Source organism: Stegodyphus dumicola, chromosome 7 (assembly GCF_044657685.1).
Source record: "Stegodyphus dumicola isolate Sdum_Otavi_A_Nest chromosome 7, ASM4465768v1".
Lineage (NCBI taxonomy): Eukaryota > Metazoa > Arthropoda > Arachnida > Araneae > Eresidae > Stegodyphus > Stegodyphus dumicola.
In genome coordinates, this window is record NC_140774.1 from 6,040,850 (window position 1) to 6,061,434 (window position 20,585).

At 33.6% G+C, this 20,585-nt stretch overlaps 7 non-coding genes across 7 annotated transcripts; 5 read left to right on the plus strand and 2 right to left on the minus strand.

Annotated features, from left to right (window-relative positions):
* The first annotated feature begins 29 nt into the window (after positions 1-29).
* Positions 30-101, plus strand: TRNAE-UUC (transfer RNA glutamic acid (anticodon UUC)). The gene has a single exon. It is a non-coding gene; the product is annotated as a tRNA-Glu (tRNA).
* Positions 102-107: 6 nt separating this feature from the next.
* Positions 108-179, plus strand: TRNAQ-CUG (transfer RNA glutamine (anticodon CUG)). The gene has a single exon. It is a non-coding gene; the product is annotated as a tRNA-Gln (tRNA).
* Positions 180-5,883: 5,704 nt separating this feature from the next.
* TRNAE-CUC (transfer RNA glutamic acid (anticodon CUC)) lies at positions 5,884-5,955 on the plus strand. The gene has a single exon. It is a non-coding gene; the product is annotated as a tRNA-Glu (tRNA).
* Positions 5,956-9,203: 3,248 nt separating this feature from the next.
* On the plus strand, positions 9,204-9,275 carry TRNAE-UUC (transfer RNA glutamic acid (anticodon UUC)). Its single transcript has one exon. It is a non-coding gene; the product is annotated as a tRNA-Glu (tRNA).
* A 6-nt stretch (positions 9,276-9,281) lies between these two features.
* TRNAQ-CUG (transfer RNA glutamine (anticodon CUG)) lies at positions 9,282-9,361 on the plus strand. Its single transcript has one exon. It is a non-coding gene; the product is annotated as a tRNA-Gln (tRNA).
* Positions 9,362-12,324: 2,963 nt separating this feature from the next.
* On the minus strand, positions 12,325-12,396 carry TRNAQ-CUG (transfer RNA glutamine (anticodon CUG)). Its single transcript has one exon. It is a non-coding gene; the product is annotated as a tRNA-Gln (tRNA).
* A 5-nt stretch (positions 12,397-12,401) lies between these two features.
* On the minus strand, positions 12,402-12,473 carry TRNAE-UUC (transfer RNA glutamic acid (anticodon UUC)). The gene has a single exon. It is a non-coding gene; the product is annotated as a tRNA-Glu (tRNA).
* Positions 12,474-20,585: the final 8,112 nt, after the last annotated feature.

A 20,585-nucleotide genomic window follows, 5' to 3' on the forward strand; every position in this document is an offset into this window, starting at 1 on the left:
TTTTTTATTTTCAAAAGCACTGGCACGGGTACCATGTGGTCTAGTGGTTAGGATTCCTGGCTTTCAACCAGGCGGCCCAGGTTCGATTCCCGGCATGGGAAGTTGGAGGTTCCATGGTGTAACGGTCAGCACTCTGGACTCTGAATCCAGCGATCCGAGTTCAAATCTCGGTGGAACCTTTTACCTTTTATGTCATTCCACTTCAATTGAAAATTCACTCCAAAATTTAACTGAAATAAGAAATGTTTGTTTTTGCTCATAATTCAAAATTAAGCATCAGTTAAGAAAAATTTCGAAATTAAATATCTCGCTCAATTTTTGAGGTACAAGAGTCAAACATTTCATGCTTTATTTTCACAAGAAATATAAACATTCTACTAAAGCTAGGGGCCCAGAGATCGTACAAACAGTTATATTTCCTAAAATTTAGAAATATTGATGAGTTTTTTTTTTTTTTTTTTTTTTTTTTTTTTTTTTTTTTTTTTTTTTTAATTTCAAAAAGGCAAAGAATGAATATTTGGTCCATTTAAAACATTTTCGTAACAGGGATTGTGGATCTTCAACCAATGGCTGCAAAAAAAAATGCTGCACGTGGGCAGACTTTTGTGGGCACGATGTATAGCATCTTATGATAACTTACATAGTTTTGTGAAAATATATCAAAAGCTCAATTTATAATTGATTAAAAATATTGGGAAAAAGAGAAATAAAGAAGAGAAAAGTGAAAGGAGAAAGCAAAGGGAAAAAAAGGAGGAGCTCTGTATGATAAATTAAAAAAAAAAAAAAAAAAAAAAAAGCTAACAAAATATCCATTATGCTTTTAATTAATTTTAAACAGAAGGGATACAGTTACCCTGCAGAAGGCTGAGGATCGAGAACAAAACTGAATGATTGACTTTCTGAATGATAAAAATCATTATTTGCAAATTGGTCAAAATTTAGTTCTTTCTTACCATTGCCATGATATAAATCATCGAAATTAATTTAGCAGGTGAAATAGGATAAAGTATTCACAAAATGGTATCTGTAGAAGAATTTAGTTTGTTCAGTTATTAATTCGAAATCTTTCTAGCATTTATTCAAATAAAGAATACAGCCGATGTATTAAAATATTCATGAATAATAGATGTAATAAAAACAGCAGAATATTCTAAATAAAAACTGGATTTAAAGAATTTCTGATTAAAATTTTGCATAACAAATTATTTAAACTTTTGTTATCTTTTCTGAACTCCTCATTTCCCCTCGCATTTGCTCGCCAGGATGCAAATTTAAAGTTAAGTTGTAAGGATCTTAAGTTTTACTAACGTTTATTTTATTTTAAATCTTTACTATCACTTCTTATTTTCTACTTCCGGCCAGAATTATAAGCGTTAAGGATTTTATGCAAAGTTTGTCTGGCGAACGCCAAGTATTTAAGTGTGGCCTTTTTGCCAAGCAGAAGAGAGAGGAAGCAGTGAGTTCGAAGCAGGCCGCTTACCTTAGAAGTTACGCAGTTGCTATTTGCCTTCCAGGCCAGAAGTTTTAATCCTCTTGATAAATTAAACGTATTGTAGTGTTCACAGTCTCTGTGCTACATACGCTTCCTGTTATTATAAGGCCAATCTTCCACGTTTATTATCCTAAAGTTAAATTAGAGTTTAGTTTTATTTTGATATCTTTTACGTTAGACCCCGAGTGGAGGGTCATTGTATTCCGAAGTACGGAAGTCATTGTATATAAAGAAAAATAAAGGGTTTTGTATACCCTTCGTCTGTATCCTGTCTACTTACTACAATTAGTGAACATAGCTTTAGTAAGCTCTCTGTTCTTAGTCAGGTCCTTGTATGTTTCCGAAGAAGGGTAGAAGAAACATAGAACCTGATAGTGGCGCCCGACGAAGAATAACCATGGCCGAATTTCAAGAAGAACCTGTGCTGCCTGCAAAAACGGCTCAGAATCCAGAAATGCCAGCTGCCGCCCTGGAAGGATTTGGGTACATCGTCCAGACCATGCGCGCTTCGATGAAACCAGAAGCAACGTTTAATGGAAACTCACCGGTAACCAGTTTTTTGGAAAAATTGGATGACCACTTCATGCTCTACCCCGTGCACGAGTTTCAAAAAGTTACCTTAGCTACCAGCAGTTTGAGGGGCCAAGCGCTTAACTGGTTCAAATGTATCGGCAGAAGTCTCTTGGGTCAAGCAGGAAGTCCCACCTATACTTATGAAAATTTCAAGACTGCCCTACTAAAAGCCTTCCCTGTTGTAAGGGATCGTGCGAAATTAGAAACGGAACTTTTTAGCATATATCAACAAAGAATAGAAAACCTGTCGAGCTTTATTTTAAGAAAAATTCACGTTTTCAAGCTCTTGTATGGAAACCGTCCGGATCCTGAAATAATTCAAGTGATTTTGCCGAGGTTACTACCCCAAGTGCAAGACTTTATTGAATTAAGAAATCCCACTACACTGGAAAAGTTATTTGAGCTAGCAATCCAGTTTGAAAGTAGAAGAACGGCGGACGTCGAAAGAAGACGCCAATATCAACAGCGAAACCAATTTGGTACGCCAAGACTACAACAAACTCAAGCATACGGCTACGGAGAAAAAGCGAATCAGTGGGCAAGGAAACCCGAGCATTCAAAAACAGCCGGCGAACGTCGACAGTTCAATAGCAACCCAGGAAAAAAGTCTCAAGGCCAGGGGAAAAAGAAGGAAAGCACGGAAAGGAAAAATAATTTAAACTAAAACGGATTTCTGCTGACGAGAGGGTGCGGAAATCCGAAGGCCACGAAAACCCCTCTTCCTTCAAGTTAAATACAGTAATGGTGAAAAATTTGACTCTTCCGAAGATTGAAGTGTTGGTAAATAATATCCCGGCCACCGCACTCCTGGATACCGGCGCGCAGTGTTCCTGTGTGGCAGAAGATTTTTTTAGGAAGTATTTTCGCAAATACCGCATATATAATGCGGATAATACGACAATATTAGCGGCGCAAGGAAAAGAATGTAAGTGCGTAGGTAAAGTACCTTTATATATCCGTATCAAGGACAAACAAGTAAAGGTGATGTTTTTTATAGTAAAGAATTTGCAAGCACATTTAATCCTAGGAATAGACTTTCTTTCAGACGCACAAGCTACACTGGATTTTAATGAAGCGTCCCTTAGGCTGACAATGAAACCAGTGCGTGTAGAAAAGGTTGAACCGCCAAGGTTAAATCTTGACCACCTGCCTAATGACGAGCAAGATAGAATCCGACAAGTGGTAAGTGAATTTGCTTCCTTATTTAGTGATATTCCAGGATTTACTCAGGTTACTAACCATAGTATTGACACCGGAGATGCATTGCCGGTTCGTCAAAAACCATACCGGTATGATAAGAATAAGGAAAAAATTATAGAATGGCATATTACCGATATGCTACGTAAAAAGATCATAACGCCCATCTCAAGTAGTTATGCTAGCCCGGTGGTTTTATGTAAGAAAAATAATGATTATCCTTTGGAGCATCCAAAAAGGTGGAGATTCGCTATTGATTACCGTAAATTAAATTCCATAACGAAATATCCGGTATATCCGTTACCGATCATAGAAGAAATTTTAAGGAACATAAAATCAACCAAATTTATGACGACTTTAGACTTAACGAATGGTTATTTTCAAATAGGGGTCAGGCCTGAGGACGTGCCTAAGACTGCTTTTATAACCAAGTCTGGCACTTATGCATTTTTGCGTATGCCGTTTGGCCTTTCTGGGGCCCCAGCAACATTTCAGCGATGCATGGACATTGTGTTAAGACCTGTTCTTGGAAAGTCCACATTTATCTATTTAGACGATATCATTATTACTAGTGATAATCTCGACCAACATATACAGGATTTAAGACAGGTGTTTTCTTTATTAAATGAGGCCGGTCTAAAAGTTAATGTCGAAAAGTGCAAATTTGCAGCCCCTGAATTAAAATTTCAACGAGGTTTTTAATGTTATTGTTGAACAGGAACTGATTCTGTTACAAAGAGCTTAAATTTCCTTTTCAGTACCAGTCCGAAGCTACATACATCACTAATGCTTCCCAATATATAACTTCCAGATGAAACAGAAATCCTAGAGCACTAAAAATATTAGAAAACCACCAGTACAAGATGACTCGATTGCGACAACCCCTTCGAAAAGATGTCATCAATGGCCCCTATTATCAAAGGCAAGATATCTCAGAATGTGGTCAGAAGTACGCGTTTTTGCAAAACAGACATAAACCATAGGAGTAATATATTGCAAGTAAATTGTCTACAGTGAACGTTTGTCTGCAGGTTAGACGTCCAACAGTTTGTCTTCCATTCATTCTGCATTTAAGTATTAAATTAAGGAATGAGAATCGGACAAGAATCAGAAAATTCGAGAATCTCGAAACTTGGTGCAAGCTGAATTAGTCAAACAGATTCTGTTCAGTGATAAATTAAATTCAGGAAGCAAACTGATTATAGTCCCACCATTATATAGAAAAGAACAGCGGGTAATTACCTTCTCTTTAACGTCAAAGAAACAGACCTATTTGGACACATGTGTGAACAGGAAGATAAACGGGCATATAGAGCACGTATTCGTCAACAGTTTTGTCATTGGCAACAGAAAGAGTGACTGAATACTTGAACTTCATATCCCGTTTTTTTGGGATACTGTGCCTGCAATTCATATTTATAGACGAAGAAATTTCAACTCTGTCAACTAGCTGTTAATCTTCTCCAAAATGAAGATATCTTCTCGAATGCGGTAATTAATGAGTAACGTTCTGTCGGCCATTAAAGAACAGCGTTTTAAAAAGCGGAAATCAGCCTTGCTTCAGGAGTGAACAATTTTCCCTATGCAGTTTTTAGACACCATAGAGAGAATATTAAATATCAACAGGAATTAGCTACAAACAGCGATCTTTGCTTTTATATAAAATTGTTAAAACAAAGTTTCATGGACAAACAAAAAATCCTTAGGTTCTGCATTTTTTTATATGCATTTCTTTACTGAACAAGAACTTTTGCTCCATAAAAACGATGAAAAATTTTGCTCACTTTCAACAGTGTTCGTTAACTATTCACATATATTATGCTTAATTTTCCGATGTATTCATAAATCCTCACCCGCATTCATAAATAACCTTGTGTGCTAATGTGAAATAGCAATTTTTCGTTGAAGTCAAAAAAGGATTAAACTCACTTCTTACACAGAATCGAAAGAGTTATCGGTCAGGAATACAGGAAGGCAAATTTTTGCATGATCATAAATTTTACATGCTAGAAGCTTGATATATAGTCCCTTTTTGCCAACTTAATTTAAAATCAATGAGTGCAGTAATTTTTAAAAATGTTTATAGGATTTTTAGTAAGTATTTTCTAAAAAATTACTAAAAAGTCAAGCTAGGAACACAGTGAAGAAGCATTATACGAAAAGGTTAAGGATAACCACTTCACAGGGGACATTTAAACGCAAAAGGTCACACTAATCACTGATTCAAAATCTTTTCTTTATTCTTCAGAATTCTGAATAGATGTTATACAGAAAAAGAGCAGTTACAAATGAATCCCATGTGGTAATAGTTGTTAATTCATGGCTCTTACTCATGCGGCCCGGATTCAATTTCCGGCATGAGAAGAAGGATGCTCCATGCTGTAACGGTTAGCACTCTGGGATTTCGAATCCAGCGAACCGATTCCAATCTCGGTGGAACCTTATTCCTTCTTGTCCAGTTTCTTTGAATTTCGAATTAAATTTAAGCATCTTTTCTATTGCTTGCGACTCTACATACAACGACACTTGATAATCTGTGATTCGAAATCTTATTTTTATTGTTTTTAATCTCCTCTTTATCTGCATAGATTTTATAGAGAGAAAGAATTGCTCGAACCGAATCCCATGTGGTCTAGTGGTTAGGATTCCTGGATCTCACCCAGGCGGCCCGGGTTCAAATCCCGGCATGGGAAAGTGGAGGTTCCTGGTGTTAACGGTCAGCCCTCTGGACTTTGAATCCAGAAATCCGAGTTTGAATTTTGGTGAAACCTTAAAGTCTTATTAAACTTAAGCATTTTTTACCGTTGGCTGAGGCTCTACGTCCTTTTGAAAATTTTGAAATTTCACTCTTGAAATTTACGTGGGATTAGTGCGAAGAAAGCGGTGTTTAATAATAAAGTTAAACAGACAGAAAAACTTGTGTCAGCGGGAATGAGTCCAAGAGCAGACTGGTAAAGTGCGAGCTCAAGGACAGCATGAAAAACCTTAACAAACCCTCTAGTGCAACATTAAAATCTAAATCCTTTCAAATTTTTTTTTAATTTTATTCTGAAAGAAAATAAAATGTGACAGTGTTAAAACACAACCCAATCAACGATGTAACAAACAAGAAACACGCTTACATATATAAAACTTACTAGAACAAAACAATTTGTACTTAAAAGCAAAATATAAATAATTATATAAAACAGAAATTCATCACGTGTGTAAAATACGAATATTGTCTCCCTTACGCTATTGTTAGCTTTATCGTTCTCAATATTGTAAAATCTGAGTTAAAATAATTAAACTTTCTTTGCTGATTCGCCACGTGTTAAAAGTCTAGTGCTTCTAAAATATCGTATCCTAGTAAAGTGACTGGATAGGTTTACTCGCTAACTGTGAGAAGTGATTTTATTCTTAAGATATTTTAACATAAAATTCACTTGACAAGCTAATAAAGCATCGCACAGGGACAAAACACTTTTAATTCCATGCGAGATATAAGTTTCTATCATCCGAATTGGATTATTTCTTTGAGAGTCTGAGTATCGAATTGAGACAATTATAGACTCCAAAGAAGTCTAGCGGTGAAGATTTCTGACGTTCATCCATGCAAAGTGGGTCACTGCTTTTTCATTTGAGGTAGCGAGTGAGTTCCATCCAACGGGGATGTTGTAATAGTTTGTTACTTTCACCTTGAATTGGAACAAAAAGCTCAAATTTCAATCTTTCGGGATTTGATCCCTCGTAAGATTAAAATCAGTAGTGCATGATTGAATTGATAACATGCAGTCAAATCCCGGTTCAACAGACGGTGATTAACCGAATAATGAGTTAACCGTAACCTTTTTTTTAATTAATTGATTTGCAACGAAATGAAGGAACATTTACTTTCCCAAACCTCAGCTTAAAACAAAACTGTCAACAGAAAAGTATAATGCATGGAATAAGAGCAAGGTAAGCTGATGATGCCTTAATACAAGGTGTGACTCTGAAGTTTGGTGAATGACGTCACAGAGTGCGCAACCCGCGGTAGTAAGCGAACGACAAGCACTTAAAATATATTGTATAACGTGCCTGATCGCCTCTGATACTAGAAGGCATTATGAATTTTTCTTAGTAATACTCTAACTTAGAGCTGTTCAAAATATTTTCCCTCAAGCGTGGTGAAGGAGAGTCATGACAAGCTGAAACAAGTTTATTTAGATGAAGCCATATCTCTAGTGTGCGTTTATGAATAGCTTAAACGTTTTCGAGGTGGAGGAAATTCCATTGAAAATGATGCTCAAAGCGATAGGTCTACATGCTCTGGCAGCAATGAAAGCATTAAATAAATGAAGAAGCTATTATCCAAAAAGCGTAATGCTAACATGCATCAAGATGTCCCGGCAAATTTATTGCTAAGTTTCCGTCCAAAATACGCAGAAGCGGTCTTTTGGAACATTAGGCATGGTAATGTTCGACTATACTGCGCTCGAGATGTGAAACAATTTATGTTTTCAAGGTGAGTCGTAGTCTTTAATCTTTCACCTTACTCACCTCATCTTGCCCCAACAGATTCTTTCTCTTCTCGAGCCTGAAAGAGACCTAGAAAAGTTTTCGGATATTCCAGCCATTCAAAGCAATGTAAAAAGTGTTCTTTGCGCGATACCGAGTGAGTATTTAACTCGCAATTTGCGGAAACTGTCCAGACGTTATCAAAAGTGCACTGCAAAAGACGAGCATTACTTGGAAGGAACGTAAGATGTTTTTTCTTGAATACATATTCTTACAGCCAGGTGACCCGACTTCGTTTCTTGACATTAGAAAACGGAAATTTCTTTAAGTAATAGTTAACCCTCCAGAGATCAAAATCTCGATGCTACTTCACTTTTTTTGCTTCGTTTTAATTCCATTTTGGAAGAAATTTATTTTAGAATTTCAATATTTTTTTTTTTTCACGTGTAAAATTTTCCAAAATTCTGAATTACTGTTGACCCTTTATGCGGCTCAAATATTTATCGTGGGTTAAAAAATTCAAACTTCTTCTCACATACAGTTCTCTACTTCAGAGAGAAATTAGACTAATGCAATGTTGCATAACTCACTGTAAGGTACATGAAGGTCACAGATAGTCTCATTAAAGGTTTAGAAATACCTGTAGGTAAATATTAAAATACTCACTGTTAAATGAAACTTGCATCGACCCACAGATTGTGCTGAGAAGATTTGAATTATTCAGATTATGACAAAGCATTTGAAGGCTATCTGCCTAAGGGAAGAATATACCCTCATGGAGGACAATCTAAGGAAAAGCGGTTACGTTACACATAGACGAGGTCACGTTAAACGCAGTTACGTTACACGAAAAAATCTACATAGCCATTCCGTTTCCCAGACTTTTTACCCGAGTTAAACTACCAGCATTCTATGATTTTAGCACTCGGACGGTGATGGGTAGCGTTAAGCAGAGATTTTCATTCCGTTATGATATGAAGCCGGAATCATAATCAATAGCTCTTTCCATCCGTTAAACTGTATGGTTTGTGATGCATTTATTTCGCCATTTTTTTTTTTTTTTTTTTTTTTAATACCATGTAATTTATGTCTGTAAATTTGAATGCCAAAAAAAAAAAAGTATTTTTTTTTATTCAGTCAGTTAGTTAATTATTCAAATTCCTAAAATCAAAAGTAGAATATTATTCTTTAAAATGCATATTAACGGAGTATAAATACATTCACAATAAAATGCCTTTAGAAAAGGGATAGAGAAACTTGAAACACACTGATAAATACATTTAGGAACAGCATTTGAAACAGGTGGAATTTGAAAGGTAATTGCCTTCGTTACAAACAGTTCTGCCTCAAAAACCGCGTGAGCATATCTTGCTGTTTCAACTTATTGTTACTTCCTGTGGTGTTTATTCTGATAAAAGCTGATACTATTAATAAAAGAAACTAGATAAAGCATTGCTGTCAGTCCCATGTGGTCTAGTGGTTAGGATTCCTGGCTTTCACCCAGGCGGCCCGGGTTCGATTCCCGGCATGGGAAGTTGGAGGTTCCATGGTGTAACGGTTTAACGGTTAGCACCCTGGACTCTGAATCCAGCGATCCGAGTTCAAATCTCGGTGGAACCTTTACTTTTTCTTTCGACAAATTTCTTGATACAATGAGGCGAAGATTTAGACGAATCATTTCTGTTTCATTTTTACGGTTAGAACAAAAGAACATTCCGCACTATTTTCGTAATGTACGTAACTACTAAAGTATTTATTACTTTCCTTTGTGATAAGCTGGACAGTACTGTCAATTTTTGACTTTCAATCTGTTTTTATTATTATTACTCAAAAATACATTTCTCAATACAGTATTCAGTTTGTGATTTAAAAAATCATTTTACCGAGAGGCATCTTATCAATATTTGATAAAGTCAACTAATTTCCGATCAATGACAATGATTACATGCATTTACTTTAATTCTTGCCTTTAATTTATTCCTTTTTATAATTGAAATTTTGTTATTCATGATTTAATTCCAGTCCCCGTTAAAAAATTTTTAACATTTTACTTTCAAGTTACTTCAAAACATCTTTCAAAACATAACTTACTAGTATGGATTCACTCTTTTAAGATAATCCTACTATAATTAAATTTAGGAGATAATATAATCAATTAATCAATATTTTTTATTAAATAAATTATTATTAACTTACTTTGCAGCAATTGCGCAAGTAGTAGTAACTTGTTTTCGCACTAAATGAATTTAAGATCATACAACATTATATATATATACTTTTGATGCGGCCGATTATAACCAAAAAAGGAGGTGGGCAACTACATATTACAGCAGTCATATATACAAAATTTCAAAATTCTGAGGCTACTCGTTTTTGAGTTACGCGAGATACATAATAGGTAATACGTGGGAGATATGTAAATACGTACGTACAGACATGATTGAAAAGTCTCTTCTGAAGCTATTTTAAATCCATTTTACAATCCGTTTTGTGAAAAAAAGTCCTTTATTCTGTCCTTACGTACAGATGTCACACAAAAACATCGTTAAATTTCACGCAATAGCGATCAAAATGGATATTTTCGTCAAATATAGTACTCGAAATTTTTCGTGATTACAGTATTTATTTTGTCTCGTACAAGGAAGTAAAAAGATATTTTAATAAATATATACCGAATTTGATTAACAGTTATGAGCTAACATTTTGAGACCTAATTTTTAATAACTACTCGTATGATTTTTACGAAACTTGGCACTTTGGCATAATTAGTCACAGAATTAAAATATGGAAAAAAATAGGCACGTTCCTTCACAAAAAGTCCTATTTTCTGCCAGAATATTTACATTAGAATAATGTTCTATATATTAATCTAATACATATCGGAAGGTTCGCCTTCGAGACATGAAAAACGCAAGTTAATTTTCGTCAATCGGCGCACTAGAAAGGGAAATATAGAACTGCCTCCCCTTTTTTGTGAAAGGTGTACAATTTTAAAAAGTAAAACAAAAAAAAAAAAAAAAAAATAATAATTAAATTAAAAAAAGATGCGAAGAAAGCGAAACTAGAGTGAAAAATAAGAAACACGGTAAATATTTTTGAACGAAGTAATTTAAAAATTAAATTAAAACAAGTTAATTCCAAATGTTCAAATAAATTGTAAACAAAGAAATTTTTCGGGATTACAATACTTCGTTTATTTCGTACAAAAAGCTAAAAATGGATTTAATTAAGGATATATCAAATTAAAAATATTGAATATTTTTACAAAATGAAGTTATACATTTTTTTCATTTTTCAAATATGTAATGCTGTCATACTACGTAAATGTATATTCCTTTTAGTATCCCATAAAATGTTTCTCTCTTCCACCTCGGCCAGCTCTGTTTTGATAATGTCTCTAATATTAACCCACATTGACCTTTAAATGACCTTTTTGCAACTGAAACCTTTAAGATTTTTATTTCTCTCCATTCCCCAATAATTTAAAACTAATACATTTTTTAAGCCCTCTTGAACCTCAGTTTTCAATATGCTTTAAAATATTTGTTGAAGTCAAGTGTTTGATTTTGCATTTATTTTTAATACGTTTACCCGACAGCCGGGTAAATGTATTTTGGCACTTTAATGCTTTTCTCATGACTTGACAGTCATAAGGTTCTTGTACCATTTAAAAATACCTAATAAAATGCAGAAATTTTAGATATTACAATATTGCGTTTTCTATGGCCCAGGAAATGATATCTAACTATTAAATTCGTCTTTATCATTATAATATACGTAATTGAAAGTGAAACAAGCTAACCGAAATTTAAAATTAGGCCAAAAAAAAAAGGCAACTTTAGATTGGAAAAGGTTTTTAAATAAAACTATCGATTTCAAAACGATCAGAACTATTAATAGTTCACATTTGTTTTCGCGACACTTGAATTTGTCAAATTTATTGTAGAACTTGTAGCTACCGTATTTACTCGCGTAATAGTCGCCCTTACGTAGTAGTCTAACCCCCATTTTGAAGCAGAAAAAGTCGTCAAAAGTGTACAATATCGTGCAGTAGATTTCCCCGCATAATAGTCACACTACGTGCCTACGTTTTATGACGACGTGAAAATGGAGTGTGTAGAGTAAAATCTCGCTTTTCTATAGCCCATTAAGTCTCAAAATGACGCGAGTTCGTCACAAAACATAAAATAAGGAAAATTTCGAATTCAAATTTTGAAAAAATAGCTTCGAGGTGCACTGGCTCTTGTCTAGATGCACCTATGTACCAAATTTCGTAGCCGTGGGTCTATTAGCTTACGCGCAAGCGCGAACGAAAGACACACACACAGACAGACTCTTTCTTTTATTATACGTAGAGATTGTAAGATACAGATAAACCCAATAAAACCAAATACAGTTAAAAACAGGCAACCAAAAAAAAAAAAAAAAAAAAAAAAAAAAAAAATCAGCATTTTAACTCATAAATTAAATTTTGTAAAATTCAGTTAAAATTTATCATTTTATTTACAGCAACATAAACGAAATCTAAAATTTTCAAAAGTAATACAGAATTCAATTTTCTCACACTAGAAAAGAAAAACTGAAGGTTCCACCGAGATTTGAACTCGGATCGCTGGATTCAGAGTCCAGAGTGCTAACCGTTACACCATGGAACCTCAACTTCCCATACCGGGAATCGAACCCGGGCCGCTTGGGTGAAAGCCAGGAATCCTAACCACTAGACCACATGGGACTGATAGCGGTTTTATATTTCTATCTTTATTTCTCTCTTTCTCTATTCAGTAGCAGCATAATAAACATCACACATAGTAGTCATAACTTTAACTCAAATTTCTAAGTTATATTCAAATTCAAAGCAAGCCTAATAAAGGAGGTTTTATAGGTATTCTTGAGCCATTTAGAGATCCTGTTAAACTTTTTAATAAAAATTCAGTTAAATAACAATTTTTTCCTTTTCTTATTCTTCTCCAGATAAATTATTACAGGCCTATTTTTACAATCACCTTTTCCTGGAGATGAAATTTTTTCCTTTTATATAATTAAATATTATTTTAAATTTTATATATTAAATATTATTAAAATCCCTGTGAATTTCTAGTCCCTACTCTGCCAGATGCATCCGTTTTTGGTTGAGTCGAGTTTTGCTCTGAAGATAGGAACTGTATAGGAGAAAAAGGCTTGAATTTTTTTCCACCGTCAATGAATATTTGGTTCGTGTAAATGGTTAACCATAATAAATGTTTTCCATCGGTTTCAAAAAATTCCAACTGCCTTTAACAGAGAAAAAGGAACAGACCCAGTAAGGAGGGACTAAACCTTTTACTTGAATTTAGCAGTTATAGCTACAGGTAGAAGCTAGACTAGCACCTCCGTAGTACCAGACGTAATTGAGGTATTGCTGAACCTAGCTAACTGTTAAACTTTCCACCTAAATTTTGAGGGAGGACACCCCGGGTGGGGAAGATCCGAGGATCTCTCGCCTCTCTTTTTTTTTACCTGCAACCCCTTGAGAGGACTTTCTGAGCTTACTGATTTCTGGTATTATTAGCGTACACAAATCCTACTGAGAAAAGACTGCCCTTGAAAAATTGAACATTTGATGCTTCCAAAAGTCTAAATGTGTGAACAAATGTTCTTTCTAAGGCGGAAGGTATAATAAGCAAGTCTTTGGAACTCCTGTCCATCAGCTATATAGAAAAATGAAATTGTTGGAGCTAATGTTCCAACAATTTAACAATAATTTAAATTCATAACTAAAAAATTTAAATAAATATATTTTTAGTATTATATGCAGATGCATATATTCCGCATTAGATACTCGTATGACAAATATCCAATCCGAGTCTTTGGATATGTATAAGAGCGTCTCTTTTTCTGGCCCTAAGGTGACTGTTCTTTATTGCGTATTTCTTAAATTGTATTAGATTGTTGTTAGGCTTAATCAGATGTTTACCGTGTATTAGATTACAGTCAAAAATGTAATGATCAGAGATACCCCTTTCGCCACATATGCAGAGATCCGTAGGGCACATGCCTCCCTCTGTCATGGAAGTAGGTAGGGATTAGCATCTGAATCAATGTCGATCTAGCAGAGGCCGAGTAGTAAAAGTCGCTGAACACTCTTGATGTTGTTTGACATGAATTCGATTCCAGCGGAAGCGATGGCTGTACAGGTGTTTTCCATGGTTTTCTCCATGTGAAACGTTTGCACGTGTCAATTTTCTATAAAAAGTCAGCCATAAAGGGGTCCCTTCCCTTCCGCTGTTATCTCTCGCGTGCTTGCCATAATAAAATACAGTCTAAATCAGCTTTCAGAAACAATCAGCTTTTCATTTTCGCAAATCATTAATATAAATACCAAACAAATTTTCCATAATATCAGAATAAATGTTAATATTTTTATATGATCTCATAAAATCTGCCAAAAATATTAAAAAAATAAAAACAAGGCCTTTTTAGTTCAGCTACCGATTGGTAGATAAATAGCTTTCTCTGGTCTGGTTCAGTTGATTGTGGCAAAGTAGACTAGGGCTATCTGCCTAAGGGGATGGATGCCCTCGAGGAGGGTTTTTAAAGGAAACTGGCTCGCATATACCCTATAATTGCGGAAAACCACGAAAATGCCAGTGCAGTCAACCTATTCACCTGGAATCGAGTCAGAATTCACCTGGAATCGAGTCCAGGTCGAGACTATCAGGGTTCTGTGATTTGAACCCTCTTTCGCTTAAATAACTTCGGAAGAAACACAGCGATAATTACATTCATAGCCTTCATAATTTTTTTTCTTGCTTTATAGCTGTGTAAACATAAATAGCTAGTTTTAATATGAAGTTGAAGAATTAAATCTCTTAGATCATACTATCAAAATTTCTTTCAATTTTAGCTCTAAAGTGCAAAAACTTTTTCCAAAGACAAAGTTTGAGTAGAGTGTAACTATTAAAACCTGAGAACAGCAACGAATCTTTTAAAATTATGAGCAAATATTGATGTTTAATTGTAATGTTTTAATACTTAAGTATTAACGCAAGCATTAACATCAGCACAAGTCCACAAAATTTATCTTGGCAAGGAGTGCACGACTGCATCTATCGTTGGCAAGAGCCTTTATCACCATACATTTGACAGTCCGACTTTGCTCAATTCCACCCCCAATTTTGATCGAGGGCACTCTGGGGGAAAGGGTCGAAGGGTCTTCCAGCCCTCCTTTCCTATCATGCACCTCTCCAAAGGACTTTCGGCTAGCCGTATATTTAGAGTGCCCCCATGCCTATAGACAATATACATTTACAAACATCCATGCCTTCTCCGGGATTCAAACCCGGGCACTTCGGTGCGGCAGTAATCGTAATGGTAACCGCTATTCCGTGTAGGAGCCATCCACCCATACATGCATACATACATATATGCATATATACAGAGCCGGATTTAGACTTGATAAGGCCCTAAGCTATTTGAGATATGGGGCCTTTTATAAGTCAATTATACTATATTTCAATTTTTGGGGGTCCCCCAAGCAAGTGGGTGCCCTAAGCTATAGCTTGCCTAGCCTATACGTAATTCCTGTACTGCATATATACATACATATATGCGTATATAATTACACACATACATACGTACATATATACGTACATGCATACGTACATCTATACATTCTTCATTATTTATTAGTAGAAACTACGGTTGCATGTTTTTGATTACAATACAGTATTATTCAATGGAAATTTAATTTTAATTAGCTGTATAGATTCTTTTTACTTAATGATGAATTTCGGTCTTTACATAATTGCATAAACTCAAAATTTGTCTTCTAAATATTTTAGAACAATTTTTTTTAAATAATTTATCGAGATTTGATGGTTTTTCGAAAATTTGACTCTATTTTCCTCCAACTATCATGCGGTTGCCTACAATGACGGAATATTAAATCGAAACTTTAAAACCTTCGTTACAAGCAGCTGTATGGTTTTAAGTGATAATCAGATAAGATTACTAAATCAGACAGAAATTTGAACTAATTTAATGCAGATTTACGTCACTGAACACATCTTTAAAGACCTTAAAATGAGATGATCTCAAGTGTGCTGCTTTGCTATTCCGATCAGAAAGACCCGCGTGATGAGACAGCGATTTTTTTAGCACCAGAAATGTCTCGAAAATTTAATGCAGATTTACGTCACTGAACACATCTTTAAAGACCTTAAAATGAGATGATCTCAAGTGTGCTGCTTTGCTATTCCGATCAGAAAGACCCGCGTGATGAGACAGCGATTTTTTTAGCACCAGAAATGTCTCGAAAATTTAATGCAGATTTACGTCACTGAACACATCTTTAAAGACCTTAAAATGAGATGATCTCAAGTGTGCTGCTTTGCTATTCCGATCAGAAAGACCCGCGTGATGAGACAGCGATTTTTTTAGCACCAGAAATGTCTCGAAAATTTAATGCAGATTTACGTCACTGAACACATCTTTAAAGACCTTAAAATGAGATGATCTCAAGTGTGCTGCTTTGCTATTCCGATCAGAAAGACCCGCGTGATGAGACAGCGATTTTTTTAGCACCAGAAATGTCTCGAAAATTTAATGCAGATTTACGTCACTGAACACATCTTTAAAGACCTTAAAATGAGATGATCTCAAGTGTGCTGCTTTGCTATTCCGATCAGAAAGACCCGCGTGATGAGACAGCGATTTTTTTAGCACCAGAAATGTCTCGAAAATTTAATGCAGATTTACGTCACTGAACACATCTTTAAAGACCTTAAAATGAGATGATCTCAAGTGTGCTGCTTTGCTATTCCGATCAGAAAGACCCGCGTGATGAGACAGCGATTTTTTTAGCACCAGAAATGTCTCGAAAATTTAATGCAGATTTACGTCACTGAACACATCTTTAAAGACCTTAAAATGAGATGATCTCAAGTGTGCTGCTTTGCTATTCCGATCAGAAAGACCCGCGTGATGAGACAGCGATTTTTTTAGCACCAGAAATGTCTCGAAAAGTCTCGAAACTCACTTCTTGTCCGAATCACATCTCAGACTAGTGCAGCCAATTGTTATCGCGATGTATTAGCTAAAAAAAGATTAAATAATGGTGAATTTTTACGTAAGTATGTATATTCCTCGCACTGTGGAAAAACGACGGTACCTAATTTTTAATACATGGACATGGGGCCCTTGAAGCCCGAATTTCGAACTTCTGCTACCAAAACAGGGGCCATTCGAAGCCCGAATTTTGAATTTGTTTTAGATTTATTTCATATTTTGTTCATAAATTTAACAAAACTCTTATTAAACTAAAAATCTTATTTAACAAACTGAGCGATTTTAGCACCAAAATGTAAAACCTCTACTGAGAAGGCAAAAATTAGAGCAGAATTCAAACGCTGATACATGTAAGTGACAAAGAAACTTGATGTAATCTCAAACTCAAAAATCTGATATAACCAACATATAATTTCCCGCGAATTCCTTGTTTTAAATAGCAACGAGCTTTAAATAATTCCCCATTGATCTTTTTTTAAACAAAATCTTATTCGTTTTTCCAATAAATACAATTAAATGTCTGTAATACGAAATTTTGGGTTATATTTCATGAGGAATATTTGACCTTGTGACCAAAACTGATTTTTCTTAATTTATATCACCATAATCGCATATTTGCCCCTTTATTTGTTTGTATTAAAAGTTATAGTTTAATGGGTAGTTGAATAATATAATTAACTTTGTTTTTAATTGAAGAAAATTAAATAATTCAATTCTAATTTAAATAATTCAACCTAAAAAAAGATCATATAATTTTAGCGAGGAAGAGAAAGAAAAGATTATAAGTTTCAGTAATTAAAAGTAAGTACACAGAAATACATTGCAGAAAATACAATTGTAAATTATTGAAATACGTTTTCTTTTAAATCCTGTTGGCAAAAAATTAAATTTTAAAATATAATTCGCTTACATTATACTTTTACTGCGTGGGGCAAATATTTTCGCAAAAGACAGAAAACAGTATTTTCAGAAAAGAAGCAGAATGTAGAAGAAAAAGAAGAAAATATTTACTATTATTTTTATACGTATAGTTTAAACATTAAAACATAATTTGTAAATAAAGAAAGAATTTAGGTTTTGAGTTGCTAAAGATATCTTTCTTGAAATTCAAATATTTGAACACTTACTAGGAAAAAGAGGAGGAATTTTAATTTGAAACACTAAAAGCGAAAAATTAAAATCTATTCTGCTTCCTTAATTATCAAAATTTTAACAGAAAGTACCTTAAGAAATCTTAAATATTCAAAATGTAAAAACAGAGACTTAGCAAGTTAAAAATAGTCCCTTTTGGCGATATTTTGGAGAGATAAATAAAAAATTATGACAACCTTGTTATTTATAGTAACCCTAAATACTGAGCTGAAAAACATGCCGCCATTTCTGTCCACGTAACTTTAACGAATTTGGTAGGTATCAGAGCTTTGATAGCAGGAGGATAAATTGCATGTTTTTCTTTCATATTAGTAAAGCACAAAATTTTAAATACTTTTAAAAAAACCAAAATTTTATAGTTAAAACTGATGCTTTTAATATTACATTTCATGAGTCGATATTTTGTCATATGTCAACTCTGAATATTATAAACTCCATCTCTCCCCTCCAAAGAAAAAAAAAACACATTTTAAGTAGCATGAGGTAAACTCTTGGTGTTTCCTTTGCTAAGGAACCACATGCAAATTTAGACTTCTTAGATGTTTCTTAAAATGAGCAATGATGAAAATTACCATGGTCTAAAAATACTTTTTTGCCTCATTTCTTAAATTAGAACTATAAGGATGTGTAATTGCATGAATTCGTAGACCAAAATTAGGTTTCATTATTGCTTTTATAACATTTTTATAATTTGTCTGACTATAAAAAATATAATGTTGCTTACATTATGGTATATTGCTTATAATTTACAGTTCTCAAATTTTATAAATCTCACAATCTAATAGCACCTTCACTGAGTATTATTACTTTTATTAATAGTATATTGACATAACACTCGACTTTTTATTTTAAATTTTATGCAAATTTTCTACATTACTTAAACATTTAATCTAACAGAAATCTGAATTTTTTGTTATAAAAATTCTATAATAAAAGTAAGAGTACAATTTATATATAAAAATTTGACTTCATGGCAAGCACTTAGATACTGATTTCAATGTCTTTAAATGTAATTATTATAAAGTTTAGCTATATTCTTATTAAGATATACTCTTATTCTATTAAAAAATTTAAATGTACTGAACAGAAGGCACACTTTGTGCTTACAGTCAACCACTTGTGGCAAGATAACTTATGATAACAATTAAGTTCCAATGTAAAATTTAAATTCAAATAAATTTGTAGCCAAAGGCTACATAAATCAATTTAATGCAAAGTTGGTTCAAAACTTAACCGGCATGGAATTCAACTATCAGCAATTATAATGCAGGACTGAAGACTGCAAATCTTATCTTATCTAGCAACCTAGTAACATGGCCTCTAAAGGCAAAGCACAGTTTATTTTACAAATTAAAATCTTCATTTGGATTTTGGTAGGAAAACGGATGGGCAATTGACAGTAAAGATCCCAAACATAAAAAAACTCTGGTTACAAAATAAAAGAACGTTACATTATACTTTGTTTCCTGATTAATTATTCACTACATGAAATAGTGTAATGCATTTTTGTTTGCATCATATACAAATTATTTATTTTATTTAAATGTTGTACAAAAGTGAACAGGATTTTGCAAACATATTGACCATATTTTCGACCTATAGATGCAACACTTCTTCACTTCAGAAGTAAGATTTAGAATTAAGAAATAAGAAGAGCGAACAGCATTTACGAATAAAAAATAAATATATATGCTGGCTAGCAGAAGGATGCCTTCGTAAAAGACATTTTGGGAGAAACTGGCTCAGATTCACATTGCATGTAAAGAAAAACACAAAAACTCCCATATAGCCAGCCTGAACTACCACTGATTAGTGGCTTATCACTTCACCACTAGTGGATTCCAATGACTGTTCGAATCTTTCACAGGAATCATCAGTTATGATAATTGTTGTTGTTTATGATTACCATTGGTACAAAATTTACTCATTATCCTAATTTAATTTTAGCTTTTAAATTATAATCATAAATTACTTAGAATAAATTGAGTGATTAAAAAATGCACACTTCTTAATATTTTTACCATTTACAAAATTTAATCGTAAAGTATTTCTAACACTGGTAAAAAATTTACTCGTCATAATTTAATTTGATTTCCTTCATTTTGAAATATTTTTTTATTTTGTTTTAATAACAGAATCTAAAAAACTAAAGTAAAGTAAAGTGAAATGCATTTAATAACCTTTTGTAAATTTCATTATTCATAACATGAAATTTACAAAAGAAATGAAATTTACATCCTTTTTCCTTTTAACATAAAAATTAACCTTTTGTAAATTTAAGATATTAGCTAAATACTAATATAATATAATAGAAATATTAACTAATTACTTAAAAATTAATATTTAATACATTAATATTATATTTTGTAATTTAATATATTAACCTTTTGTAAATTTCATTACTCATAACACTGCCATAAATTCATTTACGGTAGTGTTTCAAGAATTTATCATAGCAGTACTAGAAATGTTGAAAATTAGAGAAAAACTGTTTATTCTAATTAAGAGTTTATTTTTTAAGATTGTTATTTAGTCTAGATCGGGTTTTGTTGACAGTCCGCCATTTTTTTTCGATTTTCAAAAACCGGGTCTACGTTGGCGACCGAAGTTTGTTGCCAAATCAAAAAATCGCCAAAAGGACCAATAC